We start from the raw sequence: 18,450 nt of genomic DNA on the forward strand, positions 1-18,450 counted from the left end.
GCTCTGTATGTGTCAAAGTTAATACCAAAGGAAGCTTATGCTTCACATGTGATAAGTTGAAGGATATTTCTTAATAATGGCTTAAATAAAAGGAAATTATGTGGAGATTTTGAATTAAATGATCCTGAACTGACTTGGCTCCACTGAAGCCTCCTCCTTCTGGAGATGTTCTGTTTTCTTATCCCAGAGAACACACTGGTCCACCAGGACTGTTATGCTAAGCCTGAAATCAATTCACAATGCTTTTAATTTGGAGGCTGTCCAAAAAAAGCGATTTTTTTCTTTTGTCAGGATGTTTATCCGATGTTTACTTGTGATTAAAAGGATACCTTTATACACCTTGAATGGTCCATTCAGGATCTTTGACATTCTGCCATTGGTTTCTTTTGACTAGTCTCTGATAGGCAGTAACTGTGTCAAATACTGCTAGTGCGATGTTCTGAGGTGCCCTCATTTTCCTTGCCACCAACTAACCGAGGTGTCTGGCTTTGGTTCTGTCCTGGTTTCAGTTAGGACAGAGTTAATTTTCCTCCTACTAGCTGGTAGGGTGCTATGTTTTCTGATAACATGCTGATGTTTTAATTGTTGCAGAGCAGTGCTTACACCAGGCCAAGGACTTCTCAGCTTCTCGCTCTGTCCTGCCAGCGAGCAGGCTGGGGGTGCAGCAGGAGCTGGGAGGGGACAGACCCAGGACAGCTGACCCAAACTGGCCAAAGGGGTATTCCATACCATCTGGGGTCATGCTAAACAATATATAGGGGTGGCTGGCCGGGGTGGGGGGGCCGGCTGCTCGGGAATAGGCTGGGCATCGGTCAGCGGGTGGTGAGCAATTGCGTTGTGCATCACTTGTTTCGTACACATTATTATTAGTAATACTATTATTATTATTATTATTATATTCCTGTCTTAATAAACTGTCTTTATCTCAACTCACCGGCTTCACTTTCCTGTTTCTCTCCTCCATCCCAGAGAGGGAGGGGGGAGGGTAAGCGAACGGCTGTGTGGTGTTTAGCTGCCAGCCAGATTAAACCACAACAGTTTCTTATGGGTCACTCCTCAGACTCTTAAGTATTCATCAGCTGGTGACTCAAATAAAGAGTGGATCAGTCATGGAATATTCCACAGTAGGAAAACCAAACAAAAATCACTGAGTTTTCATCCTGAAGGAAAAAAAAGAAAAAGGTAACAGAGATCCTCCCTTCTCCGGGTCCTGCCCATCTTCCAGGGCAATGGAGCCCACAGAAAGGCAGCCAAACAAAGGCAGACGCACTGAGAGGCAAATCAGCTGGCTGGCCAGCTGCAGGAGAATTTACCTGCTCTGGGGTTGCAGGTTTACCTGGAGTGTGGTTTCCTATGAGCTGTCCTGCTATGGAGCAGCCCCAAGGGCTTTGTGGAAAGCTCAGGCCCGTAAGAGCAGACATGGAATAGTGTGGCAGGCCAAATGGCAGGACAGAGAGCACATTTAAAGTAGAAAATTAGTAAACTAAACATGCTTCTAAAGATGTTCTGAGGAAGTGGCATATATCAATGTCAAAACACACCAGTGAAAGCCTTTCTAGACAACTCTGCTTTACAATCTTCTCATGTAAGGTGAAAGTCACTTTTTTTTTTTCCTCAAATAGGAAACATTTATTGATGAAAGTGTTCTAAGTATTGCAAACAAATAATCAGGCCTTCTGATTTCCAGTTTGACTTCTTTCCCTTGAGACTTGAGCTTTATAAAGATCTTAAAAAAGAAAAAATAATGGTTGAATAAAATACTACTAGTAAACACCTCATTGCACCTCCCTTCTGATAAATCATGTAACATGATAAAGCCTTGGATTTCTTTCCCTCTGCAATATCTCCCTGAAAACCCAAGTTTTCCTGTCCCTACTTCCTACAACAGAGCATCGAAGGGAGGCCTTTTAGTATCACCCATGGTTGAATCTATGATTTCTGTATTTTGGGAACATGTTGCTCAGGACAGGGTGACACGTCCTCCAGGTCAACCAGGCTGAATTCAGAAGCCTACCAGAGAACATTCAGGATTTTGCAGAGGCATGTGAAAAACTGGCTGTGCGCTAGCTGATTTAATAAGCTAAGTGGTAGAAAGCAATGAAACATGAGACATTGCAGTTTGCCAGAAGAAGTAGCATTCTCTTCCTAATTAGGTGTTATTGTTATGATGGTAATGAGAAAAATCAGTGTTTTTTGTAATTAGCAGAAGGGAATTTGAGATGCCAGACTGATGAGTCACAAGTTCAAAGAGTGGGTGTTTGACAGATATTTGCAATATATAGCAATAACAAGCTGCCTTTCACAAAATGCTTCAAACCTTAATAATACCACTCTAAATTCATATAGGGTGGATGTGTTTACTGAGCAGTGCATTAACGATTTGAAAGGTATTTCTCAGATGAAGTAAGGAAAGCGGGTATGGAAAAGGGCTGCTCCTTTTCAGTAACATCTTTCAAAGACAGAAAAAGTGAATTCTGGTTGCAGAATACAAGACAAGTAAGATGAGGCTTTATATGTACATCAGTGAGAACAAGTAGTTTGAGACAGAAAATCTGCTATTTAAAGAAGACCAAAAAAGGATCACACTAAACTCAGCATGTTTATATGTCGGTCTCTAGCACCACAATGGAGAGAGAAAGAAAAATGGCTAGATAAGAAATGAAGACTTTGCATCTGATTTCAATTCTCCTTAGAGCATACATTCATCAACAAGCTTCATACTAACCCTGATTTACACTGCTCTTCATATTGTCAAAAACCTAATGCCTAGGTAATTGATAAAAGGCTACTAAAGAAATGCATGGAAAACCTTAATACGGGCCTATTAGCACTTCTGTGTGAAGTACATTGCAGTGTTCATACTAATTACTTTATGCAATTAACCCAAAGAAATCCTTTCAATTTATTTTATGGCCTGGTCCTGCAAGAGTTATCTATACGCCTGGTTTAAAAAATATGAGCAGTCTCCTTTGCATCATTAGGATTCACATACATAAAATTAGCCATGTGAGTAATTTTTTCTTCTTTGTAGGCTAGGCTTTTGCAGAACTAATGAGACACCAGATGTCTGGATGGCACTGAACTTTAGAAGATGAATAAAGAGTAATCGTGGAAATTATCATCTGGTAAATCACATTACAATTCCTAGGAAAATAATGGGAGTTTTTTTTTTTTAAAAAAAAAAAAAAAAAGGAAAATGAGCAAAAAAAAAAAAAAAGGAAAATGAGCACCTGACAGCAGAAACATGAGCAAAAAACAGCAAAGAGTGAAATTATGACCCTGCATATACATGGTGGAACACAGGGTGACTACAGTGGGGGGCTGCAAATTTATAAGAACGAACAATTTTGGATCATGTACCCAGTGTTAGCAGACATCAGATACAATACCTCAGAAATCATACTTGAAAAATTAATCTCATCTGGGTTGGAAATGAGCACTGTCTCATGGATTTAAAATTGGCTGACAAGCTATAAATGAAGGGTAATGATAGATGGTGAGATATTGAGATATTGAGCTTAGGGAAAAAAAAAAAAAAAAGCAATGCAAATGTTTAAGCACCAGAACATTTTGAATGATGAGAAACATTTATGAGAATTATGTAATGTAACTGAACATTGACCAAGGGTGGCATGGTAACTATCACCATGCTGGGAGAACTTAGGAGAGTGGGCTGAGAGAATAATGGGATATAGATATTAAAAACTAGAAATACTGGGTTATTAGAAAAGCAAATATGCATGAAGAAAAGTGTCCTAACTAGGAACAACTTTAAATTACGAATAGTATCGTGGAAGAAAACTTGCATGATCAATAGAGTAGTTTAAAAAAAAAATGATGCCAAGAAACTATATAGACCAAATTCGTATTTGCTGGGGCAATCCTAAGCATGAATCCAGGCTGAGTGGCAAATAGACTGAGAGCATCCCTGGTGAGAAGGATCTGGGGGCACTGGTCGATGAGAAGCTGAACATGAGCTGACAATGTGCACTTGCAGCCCAGAAAGCCAACCGTATCCTGGGCTGCATCCAAAGAAGCGTGACCAACAGGGTGAGGGAGGTGATTTTCCCCTTTGCTCTTGTGAGACACCACCTGGAGTGCTGTGTTCAGCTGTGGGGCCCCCGGCACTAGAAGGACATGGACCTGTTAGAGCGAGTCCAGAGGAGGCCATGAAGATGATCAGAGGGCTTGAGCATCTCTTCTATGAAGACAGGCTGAGGGAGTTGGGATTGTTCAGCCCAGAGAAGAGAAGGCTCTGGGGAGACCTTACAGCAGCCTTCCAGTACATAAAGGGGGCTGCAGGAAAGGTGGGGAAGGACTCTCTGTCAGGGGGTGGAGTGATAGGACCAGGGGGAATGGCTTTAAACTAAAACAGTGTAGATTTAGATATGAGGAAAAAATTATTTACTTTGAGGGTCATGAAGCAATGGAGCAGGTTGCCCAGAGAAGTTGTGGATGACCCATCCCTGGAGATGTTCAAGGCCAGGCTAGATGGGTCTGTGAGCAACCTGGTCTACTGGGGGGTGTCCCTGCCCATGGCAGGGGGGTTGGAACCAGATGGTCTTTAAGGTCCCTTCCAATCCAAACTGTTCTATGATTCTAAATCTCTTCTAAAGATGGGGAAGCTGAGACAGAGAAGCTTCATTTCCTGATATGGCATGGTATGACCACACTAATGCTACACACACAGAAAGAGACTAGGCATTAAATTTATCTCTATTCTAGAATTAGTAGTTCTTCTACTTCAGCTCTGCTACTGGCTGTTACTACTACGTGAGTAAGTGAAGAAATTAAGCTTTGTGCAGTCTACTGGCCATGTATACCCATGTGGTCATCCACCATTTTCTATCTTTCCATAGAAAAAACTGTAGTGCAAAGGAGCCCTCTGTACCCACAAAGGACAGCAGCAGGATTTAACTCAGGAAAGCAGATCAAACAGAAAATGAGCATGCATTGATTAGCCATGTCATCACATAATAAGTGCATTGACCCTTTCACTTATTCCTTAATCCACATTGATAAATAATTGCCCTTCACACCCTGTCTTCCGGTCATCATATTATTGTGTTGCCAGCTTAAAAAACACTAGTGCTGAAATAAGAAATTACTATTATTAAAGATCACATTTGATGCATACTCCATCGACGTATTCTGCTGTGTTGCAAACAAGTGCAGTAAGATAACTTCAGTTACGATCTAGCAGGGCCTTCATAACCTAAGGACTTTCCCAAACATAGCAGGTAGCTGTGATTCAAGCTTACAAGTGCTGTCAAGGTGATGGTATCTAGGAGTCACAACTACTTTTACAATTTAAAAATCTGTGGTAAAAACAAATCAATAAACTGACTGAAGCTACTTCTCAGAAAGAAGAAAGAAAGGAAGAAAGAAAAAGTACAAAGGTGAAGATTTCACAAGGTAGATTAGTAACAACTACAAAGCAGCCTATAGCTATTTTTTATCCTCAGCTGCACTTCCTGAATTCTGCTAGGTAATACTAAAGCACCCTTTATTGATTCTCACATTTTTTTTATTCCACAATAATAAGAAAAAAATCACTCAGACTTGAAATCAGAACAACAGGATCACAGGTTACAATTCCCCTCTAATACTAAATAGATTATTTTTTCTTACTACATTTCAAAAAATAAACAATTCCAATATCTAATCAGTCAGAAAAGTTACAAAAAGACAACAGTAGATTCAAAGAATTACTCTAAATGGCCAAATGTCAAATTTGGTATATCTAGCATGAAAGCTGGACGTTTTGTGTTGTTTCTGTTTGTTTGTTTTTCACACTGTATGTGCATAACTTGAAAGTCTATGTTATTATTATTATCTGGTATTTTAGCTTTAAGAGTATACTAATATTGCCAGAAGACTCATTTTTCAGGTTCTGAATCCAAATGCAAAGAGATCTAAATAACAAACATACCCCAAAAGCCTTCAAATTTTGTCTGCTTCCAGAAGGCTAGGTGTTTTACTGGAGAGAAAGAAAATCACATTTCCCATTATCCATGTATTCTTAAAACTTTCACAGCTGCACTCATTTTCAGAGAGGAAATTGGACTGTTTTTCCTCTTAAAGTCATGTATAAACACCAGCCACTCCTGAGAAGCTTTTATTCACCAACAGTTTGTACAAGCAATGCAAGTGCAATGGCCTCAAGTTGATCGTGAAACAGACCAGTCTCCAAATACACGTTATTTACTCTATTGCTGCTGTGCTACTTGACTGGGCACAACACTGGCCAGGGCTGGATGGTGTTTTCTTACCAGAGGGACACAGCCTGTGTGGGAATTCTTTGCTCTTCAGAGCCATCAGTGCCACTGACACCTCCTGTGAGTCAGAAGGAGCCAGCCCAGGTTTTGAAATGGCTGTGCAAAACCCTCATACCAACCACAGATTTTCTTATCTGAGAAACACCATGCAACACAGAAAGGCAGGTTTTCTGCCAGCTGTGAGCTGTACCTTCACCACAGCTCACTAATGAAGTATTTTTTCCTCGCAGTTTCATCCATCCTAACGCATTGTTATTATGTATTTTACATTCGTTCCTCCTATTCTTCTCTCCTTGCTGTTCTGCTCCTTCCCCTTTTTTAATGAATTTCTTTCAGTCACTCAATTAGTCTGCTACTTTGCATAAAGTCAGAAAGGCATACTTCAGTAAGTCAGCCCCACACAGATGTCCATGTTGTACACTTGGATTTTGCAAGAAGCTCTTCTGCAAGCCTTCTGAATTTGAGAAAAATTACTCTGACAGCACTATCCTGTTGTGCAAATCAATCACCTGTTGTCTTTGGAGCCTGCCTGGACTTTTGGGATTCCAAAGACAGAGACCTTGACTTATATTTACAGGGGCTACCCTGAGACCAAGGCAGATTGAGCAGCCACCAGTGTGCCATGTACCAGATCCCAGCGTGATGTGCAATAATGACCTGTCAGGGAAGCAGCCTGTGTACCACCACACTGTGAAATATCCTGGGGGACTTTCTTCATGAACTCAGAATGCCTTCAGGCAAGAATGAAGTCACACATCATTTAAATATTGTTTCATGTTTTCCTTTTAGGCTGCCTAATCCTTTTCTTTAGTCTGTTCTAATCTGTATTTCTGAAAATTATCAAAATAAAAAGAAAGCCATGAAAAGACCATTCCAACCTTGTGAGGAAAGGGCTGTATCTTAGAGGTTTCAGATTTGTTCACACACACACACACATCCCTTTTATCTCACTAGGGGTTTGAAAACGCAGCCAGAAAAAAAATGGTTTTTTGCTAACTACTATCTGATCATTTTAAACAGGAATTGATTTATTTGTTTTCTTATCTTCACAATTTGGCAGCCATTTCCAAGAAAGAAGTGTGTGTTGATGCGGGACTCAGTAGCAGCTTGCAAATAGTCCTGGAGAAGAAAGAAAATTTAATTCCATACCCATAGTGTAATAGGATGCTGCAAAACACAAGGACAGTGAAACCTACACTGGAGGTAACAATAAACCCTGAGTCCTTTACTTGCCAATGCCTTTGTTTGCTGATTTTATTTTTAATTTAAGCAAACACAGTAGCTTTGCCAGTTTAGTGCCCCCTGCCAACAACTGCTCCAGCACAATCGCAGTAGCATCCACACAGGGCTGGGTCTGCCCTGCCACTGTGTGAAGCCTGGGACTTGAAGAACTCTGAAGCCATGTGAAATCTTAGTTTGCTGAGATTATGTGATTTGTCAGGGTCACACAAGAAGGGGCAAAAGAGGTTTCCTTACTTATGATGAGATTTAGGAAGTACAGGTTAGAGCCTGCTCCTACTTAGAAATTGTTTGTGGTCACAGTAGGAAGGGATTTTCATTTTCTAAACACGATTGTAACTTATTTCATTGTAAAGCATTCTCCAGAATTAACTTTTTTTCCGTGCACCCCTAGCCCCCATTAAAAAGGAGGGCTTAAGTATACTCAGAGAAGGATCATAAATAGCTTAGAAAATCTCTCTGCCTATGAAAGTGCCATGAATGACTCATAAAGGCATGAGTCAGATGGAAAAAACATAGTTCGGGTATCTGTATAGGCCTGCATGCAGGGCCTAAAATTGTTTTAATTTCCATGAAATATAAAATAGAAGTGTAGGCATGCACTTCATTTTCTCAGCAAGCTCTCAGTGATAACAGCAATTCATAAGCTTTGTCACTTGGAGCTATACGTTGTTCCACTGACTTGAGAGCTAAAAAACCAGTGTCATAGACAAGAGCCACCTCTACCACAAAACTTTCCACTCTTTTTTCTTTCTATCATTAGAGAGAGTGCATCATTAAAAAGCTGAATTGCTAGCCTTTCTACAGAGCTGAAAAATAATGGTTACACAGGGAATCACTACTTAAGGGGAAAAAATCAAGTTACTTTGATCCAAAAATTCTGCATCTGTTTCTTGAAATGGGCTCAATGTGCCAGAAATATACAGCTTATCTAAATAAATATATTTTATTGAATAGCACAGCATAAGATCTACATATCTTGTTGAAATACTCAGTGAGTCATTCCTGCCTTGCAAGTGCATTATTACATACCCTCATCCTAAACACAACTGTAGAGAGATTTTTGCCACAGTTCACATATATCAAGAACAGCAGATGTAACAGCCTCCTTTCAGTAGCATACATTCTTTCCTGTATCTGAATCATCTCTTAGGTATATAAATGAAGATAGGATTATTTATTTCTTTGCTGGAGTAGCAGGTGAACGAACAACAACAAAAAGCCAAGAAAACAACCCAGTCAGTCTGCAGATAAAGCATGATCATTAACCAGGCTTTGTGTCTAAATAAAGAGCTGCAGAGAAATGGCCTGATTTGAGAATGCAGTGGAAAGAAAGGAATGCATGGAGTGATTTATTTTTTTTTTTATATAGCATCTTAATCCATTGATTCACTGTTAAATTTAAGTGTTGATAAGGGCTCCTCACTATTCCTGTGTATTCACATAATCAAGTGAAAGAAAGACTGTGAAGGGGGTAAAAACAGCTCAGTTCCAAACTGTATTCAGTAAAGGTGCCCTTATTCATGTATTATACACATGGGCATTTAATATGCAGTTTGCAGCTATTTAAAACCTTGTTAATGCTTCATGGAAAAAAAATTGAACCAGTCTACCGAGATTTCACCTATACAGCATGTCATTTTTCCCTTTTCTATTTTAAAACTAGTGGCATCTGCACTAATGATGAATTGTTGTCACTAAAGAGTTTATCCAATTTTTCTCAGATGCCTGACTGAAGTTACAGCCCTCACTGACACCTCTCTGTATGTTGTGATGATACAAACTGTGTCGTGTTTTCAGAGAGCGCTTCCATGTTTCTGGAAGTGTGGAAAATGTCCTGCTCTCTCAGGCTGAGTAGTGTGATTGTCAAGAATTTTAGTTTTGGACCACTATAAAACTGACAAATTTAAGTCCTTCAGATTTATATCAGTGATGTATTCACATCGTGTGTCTAAAATGAGCAACCAAATCAATCACTCACCTGCTCTTCCCTGTCCTCTTTAATCAGAAAGTTTTTTTTTTCTTTCCTCTTGCTTGTTGTAATCTACATTGCATCAAATTTCTGGTAACAAGAATACTCAGACCTGATTTGTTTACTACTGCTGCAGTAAGAAATGCATACAGATACACAGCTTAATTTATCTGAAGCATTTTCCAGGCAACAGATATTTGCTTATTGATTTTGTTTGGCAAGGTGATTAAAGCATTCACAAGTATATATCAACAAATTTCTAATCTATTTAAGATTATAAATGTCGTACCCCTTTTCAGGGAACTGCTCATCGACAGAAATAAAAACAATGGGTAATATTTAAAGCATCACAGAATTGAAGAGTACCAGGGGAACAAACTGAAATGGCTCTCATCCAGTGGCATGGACAAACTGTACCTGAGTTCTGACATGACAGAACTCTGTCTCGTCAGCATATGAATTGTGTTAATATCACAAATCCTCTGCCTCTTGGACTACCTGGGGGTACTATAATATCCACAAAAAATAAGACACTATGACCTCTATTCAATTATACGTCAGATATTCACTATTTGTTTGAGGTGCAGCAGTCTCCTGGGTTCAGGGTCTTACTCATCTCCACTTGCACCCTGCTAAAGTGTCTTAAAATATACCTGCATTTAAAATTTGTCTTGGCCCTTGCACAGGCTTTTCCTTTTAGGATAGCAATTTGAATTCAGTACAGGTCAGCAGAAAGGAGCTGAAATTAACCTCCTAAACAGAAGGAGAGGGTCACAGGTCTCTCTACGGCTGTTCCTGTCACAAGACCAGTAGCAATTAACAGACTCACGGGGCATCTCAACAGAAAGATTAGAAAGTGAATAAAAGGGTGACTGAGTATTTGTCATCTTAGGAAGACTCATTCCGATAACCTAAAAAAAATTTGTTAACACTACAACTTACATAGTTGCCAAATAAATACCTGATGCATGCATATATGAAATATTACTGGAAATGGGGACAGGTATTGCTTAGGGGAATCTGCTGTTTAGATGACAATCACAGATAACTTTACTACTTCAGCACAAAGAAGTTACTATATGTAGAACTTACCCATTTCACTGTTATTGTTGAAACATGATATGATAAATCTAAGGCATTTCACTATCTGGTTTGCAAAACTTTCTGAAGGACTACAATAAAATGTATTTCACATATTAACATGTATACATATTAAACACTCCTACATAGTCCGTCATTATTGTAGTCACAGTGCTACATTTTATTGGCTTTATTCTACAGCAATGAAGCCACTGAAAACTATTCATTCAGCAGAACTGAGGAGAGAATCATCTTCAGCTACAGACGTTGATTTTCTTTTCTTCCCCCAGAATAAGGTAATATGAGATAGCTTTTTTATATTTTATTATTTATTTATTTATTTTAATGGAAATGTTTTACAGAGTTAGGGGAAAATAACAGGGCCTGACTGAACCTTTGCTGTAACGCAGACACCATGGTTACTATAAACATGACAAAGCTGGTATGTAGCTCATGAACTTTACCATTTCAGTCACCTATGGACACAGCTCACATGCTAGAACATAGGCAATACCACACTGGAATACGGTTCAGCACCTCAGCTCAGATAACTGTGTCCTTGAGCCTATAAAGAAATTGTTAATCATATAGTATTAGATGTTTCTAATAACACAACTAAATGTAAAAGCTAAATTCTGCTTTTATTTAGTGTAAACATGAGAAGTAATAAACCAAGTTTTCAGTTCCGATATTTCTTAATTTGAAGTTCCATTTTTCTTTCAGCGAAATGGTATAGGACTATAAACAAAACATATGGTTGGTCTTTTTGCTTCTGTCACAAAAATGACTTCTGTTAATTATCAGTATTTTTGGCAGGCTCAGCAAAAAAAGTCCAGGAAGATATTTTCAAGAGCCATCAGGTTTTCACACTAAATGAATTTTAGACTGTAATCAGCACACATGGCTTGCCCCGAAAATATTTATTTTTTTTCCCACCCAAACTGCACATATTTTCATTGAATTAAATGGCACAGAGTGCAGCTGAGTTAGAATCATAAATACCACAAATGTACATGACATGGGGCTATGTGATAGTTACAACATGCAATGGGAAGCCAAGGTGGTGGGTCCCATTCCTGATTTAATCACTTAACTCTCTCATGTATTTGAAGAAGTAGTTGATCAGCACTTTATCTCAGTCTCACCATGTATAATCTGGGTATAATAGTAATACTCACACAAAATCTTTTGAAATCTTCCTGTTAAAGATGCTAAGCAATGTAACTACATTTAAAAACCTTTAATTTTCTTCTTGCTGTGCGCAGTTCGGTGCATTTCTAAAATAGCTGCATGTCAGCAGCCGCAGTTGAATTTTTCCAGGACAAGGGACCTACACACACTGTGTGTATCAAGTGAGAGAATGAACACTTTTTGTGCAGAGCCTGCTTTTGAGTCAGTATAACTAGGCATTGTCAACGGCTCTGAGGAAAGGTTTCTGGTGCCAGGCGAAGCTGGACCTTACGTGTGAGCAAACTGGGCTGAGGTCTGTATTAAAACTGCAAGATTTCCTGGTCCTGTGTGAATGACTTGCAGGAAGTTTGGCCTCTGCTCTGAGAAGCAATCTGGAGGAGAAGCCAAAGCACAGCTTGCTCTACAACCATGATTATCACTGTAACTGTGACATACCATGCTTGGAAGTGTTAGTCTGGGGTAGAAATGGTAAACACAGTCTGTCTTGTAAAGTACATACCGTTCTTGTCATGATGACAGGAGTGAATCTGTATTTGCAGGCCATTATTACCACGCTCAAAACTGAAGTCTCAGTTCATCAAAATAAAGTACACTAAGTTTTCTCACATCACAGAAAAGTTTGTTCAATCTTTGGAGTGACTTCTTTATTAAGAAATCAACTCCTATCACCCATTCATCTGTCAAGCCAACCTCTTATGCTAACTGCAAGATTTTCAGACAAACAGCTTCATTCTCTTTGGCCCATCATCCAACCAAAAATCTCCTGAAGGAACAGCTGCACAACCACCCGACAGCTCCAGAGGTTCCCCTTCAATCACTTTTATCATGATACCCAAAGAGTAGGAGGTAATATCACAGTGCTGATACTGCTGTTTAGTATGCAGTCATGTAGTCTCTGTGCACCTTTGTTCCCCTCTGTCTTGCTATCCATGTGCTGCTTTTTGTCTTCTACCCAGATTGTAAGATTTCTAAGGCATTAACTGAGAGCTAGGCAGTGCCTGTATCTCCTGGGTGCTATAATGCATGAATAATAATTATACTAACACTATCTGTTCAAGAGAAAAAGCGGGACCAGCAGTCAGAGACCCATGTAGTCAGATGAGCAAATATAGGGATACTTTAAAATGACACTGAAGTTCTGCCAGGGCAATGTTAGTGAAGTCAGAGGACTCGGGAAATTTAATGCAACTCTACTGAGTAAGACAGAAGGAAATCAGAGAATAAGACTTTGAACTGGAAACTGGGAATCTTTTTTCTCAGCTTGGCCATTTCAAGTAGAGTATTGAGAAATGGCAAAGGCAGACATCACTACTAATCCACAGGTGTTTGTGTGAAACATCACCATAATTTTAATTTGGCTGAATTGCAAAGAGAAATCAAAATACTGAAGTGAAAAGTTTGACATCGCATTATTATTTTATGTTATTGGTGACATAAAGCTACTGGGATATAAAATATCAGCTGTTTCCACTAACAGTAATCCACGAGGAGAGGAGAGCTCATCAGCAAGGTTCAAACTGAAGGACTGTCACTTAAGTTTGCATTTATTATCCCTTTTTTTATCGTGATTTTTGAGATTCTAATACTGTGAAATTTAGATATAGATAACAGATTTACAATCAAGTATTTGAAAGATGTGAGGAGAGATATATAAAATGAAAAACATTAATCTGAGTGATTTAAATTTTGAACTTTGTTTTTCCTAGGAGAAGTTCTAGAGGTTTAACCAAGAAAACTGAGGTGAAAATCAACAGAGAAAGAAAAAGAGAGACCAATCCAGAGGCTCAGTCATGGTGGCAGTGCCACAGCCTAAAAACCAGCCTTACAAATCCAGTAACCAGATTAATTCTGGGCATTTTGCTGGGATGTGAGATGAATGTTTCTAATCATCCATCTGCTGTGGCGTATTTCACCATTTAACCCTGACCAACTTCAAGAGACAGAGAATTGATTTGGTCATTTAGTTAACTGAAATGCTTAAACAAAAGTTTCTGCTCACATTGGGAGTAAGTCTTTCATGAAAAGCTTTGTCCGTCTTGAAAGAGAGCTCACAAAGCAAGTGAGACGTGATGGTGGCCATTAGAGAGTGGGAGGATGAATGCGAATTGCTGCTTGTGAAGTGCTGCTTTGCCTGTCTCAGGAGAGCAGCTGCCAAGCACACTCGAGAAAGAAATCTGAAATCAGACATCTGTATGTGCACTGCATCCACCATGTTTGCGCTGAGGAGAGAGAACCACATGAAGCAAGACAGCAAAGGTGAAATCCAGCAAGACATCCTACTTTATTGCCATGGCAACCCCACCTTGATGAAAAGTAGAAAAACAATAAAACATCTTTAGGAAAAAAATCAGTTGTATCTACCAAGGGAATTGAGGAAGATGCGCTTTAAGGAAGAGCATGACATTTCCACCATTTGGTGACTCTTTGAAACGAAGGTATGGCTGCAGCTTTTGCAAGCTGCAGAGTTAGAACATATTGTACTTGATAAATTATTTAGTTTGTTTAGCAGCTGAATTCTGAATTATAAGTGAAAGCTGTAGTTACAGTTTAGAATCTTTAATGTTGCTGTAGCCAAACAGAATATTATTGTTATGATATTCCTTGATGTCTTCTGACATCTGTCATCCTTTAGCACTTGAATCACCTTTCCTGCATTAGACTTTCCAGGACGGATGAATGTGGATGCACATGTGTCTTACGCAAGCATATGTTTGAGTCCGTATGTGTGCTCTTACAAAGAGTTTTAGGCATATATGCCTGCTGTATCTGAATTTGTTATTGATTTTCATGTGAATTGAAACAGATTACGTACAGGACACATATGGACCCCACTGAGGTCAGGGAGCCCAGCAATGAAGCATCTGCTGGTAAATGAACCAACAACTTTTGCACCACAGTAACGATAAGGAACCAATATGTAACAAAAGAGTACTCTGTGCAAGCTGCCAAAGGTGTAGAGCTAAGGCAGGTGGGAAAGGATTGTACAAGGCAGTTTTTCTGCACAGCTCCTGTGGGAGTTGAAACTGCTCTCACACTCTCATTCCACTCCCTCTCTCCAGAAGGCTCCTGAAATGTAGCAGCAGCCGCCCTGGTACAGCCTGCCTCTGCCTGTGGTGGAGCTTTCTTGTACAGCAGGGGGCTTACTGGCACAGGGAGGTGCACTATACCTCCCCCAGCCTTAGGGAATCTGATTTAGTACACTTGTGTTTGCCAAGCATAATCCTTTAATTTTCATTTGTTATTTGCAAACATTGTTTTTTGTAACTAATTTGCATGGGCAATGAATATTCTAGTTCTGTACAGTAATGAGAAAAGCAATAAGACTATCTTACCAAAGGGCACTTTTAAAACTAGATATATTACTTTCTGTTTTAAACAGCATATATCTGATATGGCTGTTACTGTTAGCATTAACTGTAGCTAAGCCATTACCGTGGCATCTGGATATCTTATTTCAGGTTATAATTCCCGTGTACAAGGTGGTAGGTATATCAAACAACAGAAAAATAATTTATTTTACAATGAGATATGAAGGTGAGAACTGACTGCAGATCACTTGATCCCCAGACCAGAACTTTACATGACCACCTTCCCCTCTCTCCATGTACGTAACTTGGCAGAGAGATCAGCCTTCCTCAGCTCTGCCTGTTCACACCACAAAGACACCCCGTGCACTTTCTCCCTTGCTCTTCAGCACCTGCCCAGGTGTGGCTGCCCCAAGGAGGAGAGAGCAGCCCAGGAGCAGCCCAGCAGGACAGGTCTGCCCCACCACATGAAACATGGATCTCTGCACTGACACTATGCACCAGCAAAAGGCAGATGTTCAAAAACGAGATTTAACATACAGTCCTATAGGCAGTCCCGCAGAAGCGGTCTGGCAGGTGTGAGAACACATTTTTGAATGCAACGCTGAATCACAGAAGAGAATCACAGAGTCATACAGAAAAAGACCTTCAAGATCACCAATTCTAACCATCAATCCGACCTACCATGTCCCATCAATAAACCATGTCTCCCTTAGTGCCACGTTCACAAGTCTCGTAAACACCTCCAGGGATGGGGACTCTACCACCTCCCCAGACAGCCCGTTCCAGTGCTTGACCACCCTCCCCATAAAAAAATACTTCCTCATGTCCAATCTAAACCTACCCAGGAGCAACTTGAGACCATTTCCTTGTGTCCTGTCACTTGTCACCTGAGAAAAGAAGTTGACACAACACATCACTGCAAACTCCATTCAGGTAGTTGTAGAGAACAATGAGGTTTCCCCCAGTCTCCTCTTCTCCAGACTAAACCCCACTCCCTCGGCCACTTCCCATGTGTTTTGCTTTCTAGTCCCTTTGCCAGCTTGGTAGCTAGTCTCTGCACTTTTTTTTTCCCCCTCCCCTAAAACTCTAAAGGGAAACTATGGCCTTTAGTCTTTACCACATTCATCAGGAACCACATCAGAATTTAACACAATACCACATTATTGCATGATGTAAAATGGAGTTATGATCACAAGAATTTGTAATAACTCAGCAGCTGGTGTGTGCCACCCTATGCTGTGAAAAGCACATACAGATTTCCTTTGAAATAACAGCAGTTCAGAAATATGCTTGCTTAGAAAAATTGCAGAGATGACATGCTCCCTGGTATCAAAGAAAAGAACATTTGGGCTTTATCAGAAACAGGTCATTCATGTGGGAAGGAAACATGTGCATTGTGGCCGAGGTCATGGAGACCTTGGAAAATTCACCAAGAAAATACAGCACAAACTAAAGATTCCATCGAACACAATTAATAACAGCTCAAACTTCCTTCACTGAGGATATAGCAGGAATAGCTGTCTCCTTGCAGTGTGTGCATCGTTCCTACTAATATTAATGAGATATGGCTTCCTGTACTTTCCATCAATATTAATGAGAGATGCACGTGCCACTAATGTTAATGGGGAATATACATGCGTGTAACTCCCATTAATGATCATTAGATATCCACAGGAGAACCCTCATTAATGCTAATGAGTGTTGCACGTATCTGTAATTCCCACCAGTATTAACCAGAGATCTATGTGCATGTATTGCCCATTAGTGTTAATGAGAGATACACATGCGTGTGGCTGAAACTGTCATTAATGTTAATGCGATGTGTGCAGGAACTGACAAAAGAAGATACTTTATCTTGATAACTGAAACTTGCCCTTTGTGTTTGGGTTCCAGTTCATCTTTAGAAAATGCATTGCTTTCCATTAATAATCTAGTTTGGGTATTGCTGTGGCCATGCATCTAAATACTCTGCAAAATTAAGACAAACTGCAGAGATCCATTTTTCAGATGATGTGAAGTCTCTATATCACAGATGAAAGCACAGCAATTTGCATGTTTATGTCAGGGTCAGTATGTAGAGTAGGTGAATACATGTTTTACTTCTATGGGATTTGATCAAAATTGTATTTCTTAATTGCACTAAATGTCACCTAAGGCTGTACTCTGATAGGTGATTAGGTAGCTGTGATCTACCTCGAACTTAGGTCCTGACAGCTACATTCTCACTGGAGTTTCTCCAGGGACCGGTGAAGTTTGTGGCAACTTCTGTTACAGTTGTCATCCCTAATCAATTAGAGACTGCATGTGGAGGGTGATGAGTGGACTTGAGTTGTATCCTTCAGTGAAATGAGTCGGTGGAACTTGCGAACTGGAAATGTGATGCATTGGCATTGTCCTTTGCTGTTTCCGAGGGACGGTGCCATTTCCCAAGCCTGCCTATTTATGGAAAAATTGTCTGTGCAGATACTGAATTTTGATGCATATATTTCACATTACACAAAAAACGATAGATAGTCAGACAGTAATAACAGAAGACCTCAAAGTGTTAAAGTTAAGAACAATGTTGAAAAAAATAAGTTTCCACTATATTCCTTCTTAAAAATTTAACAGGGCACATCACACCAAGCCTTAGGAAATCTCAGAGCTTCTTGCCTATAACAACAGTCTTATTCTCTACTGACAAGTGACTGGTACAGTCACTTTTGCCTTACAAAACAAGTATAACAAAACAGCAAGGTAGAATATCACACCTACTTTGCACCATATACATGGATTCTTAAGGAAACACCTAGGGAAGGCGTGGGTGTGTGGGAATAAGCATCTATTGTCCTTTTAATTCCCATCTGTTCTGAGACTGAAGTTACGTGTTAAGACTAGAAGACAACTGGTCAGAAAAAGAAAACTTAACAACTCAATAAGCCATATGTTTGTAAGAAAAACAAATCTGCACCACTACGTTGCTTTATGCTTAGAAAAAAATAAGGAAAACTGAAATGTGATGGCATTGTCTGTATCAGAGAGGGTTCATCTGCACAGTACAGTCATGACAATGGTATATTCTATCTGGTCTAAGAAATTCTTGCTCCTCAATTTACACCTCCCCAGCCATTTATTCCCTGGCTCACACTACAGCTCTTGGTGGTACCAGCATAGTATAGAACTGTGCTTTGAATTAGATAACTGAAGCAAGCTGTTTTAGAGGAAGCTCACAGAACTAGAGTGTTCTGCTGGGTTTATTGCTTTCCTTTTTATTGGATCTTTTGGATGATCCAATTACCAAGGAGAGCTGTATTGACATAACTGAAACTTGCTAAAGACTACTGTGCAAGGGTGGGAACAAGCATTTTGAGAAAGGTGTCTACCGCAAGAGAAAATATCTCAC

At 39.7% G+C, this 18,450-nt stretch overlaps 1 protein-coding gene across 11 annotated transcripts in view; it reads right to left on the bottom strand.

The window, feature by feature from the left end:
- LOC310903460 (uncharacterized protein) overlaps positions 1-18,450 on the bottom strand; it is a 490,104-nt gene that overhangs the window by 14,948 nt on the left and 456,706 nt on the right. Inside the window, exon 4 of one of the 11 annotated variants that reach the window (XR_014587547.1) lies at positions 935-1,160. The exons of 9 other annotated variants lie outside the window; for them this stretch is intronic. The gene's annotated coding sequence lies outside the window, so the exon portion shown is untranslated. Of the gene's footprint in view, positions 1-934; positions 1,161-15,909; positions 18,435-18,450 lie in introns of those variants that run through there. One more of the 11 variants, XR_014587552.1, reaches the window with a different exon arrangement.

This window comes from Anser anser (genome assembly GCF_964211835.1).
Source record: "Anser anser genome assembly, chromosome: 8".
Taxonomy (NCBI): domain Eukaryota; kingdom Metazoa; phylum Chordata; class Aves; order Anseriformes; family Anatidae; genus Anser; species Anser anser.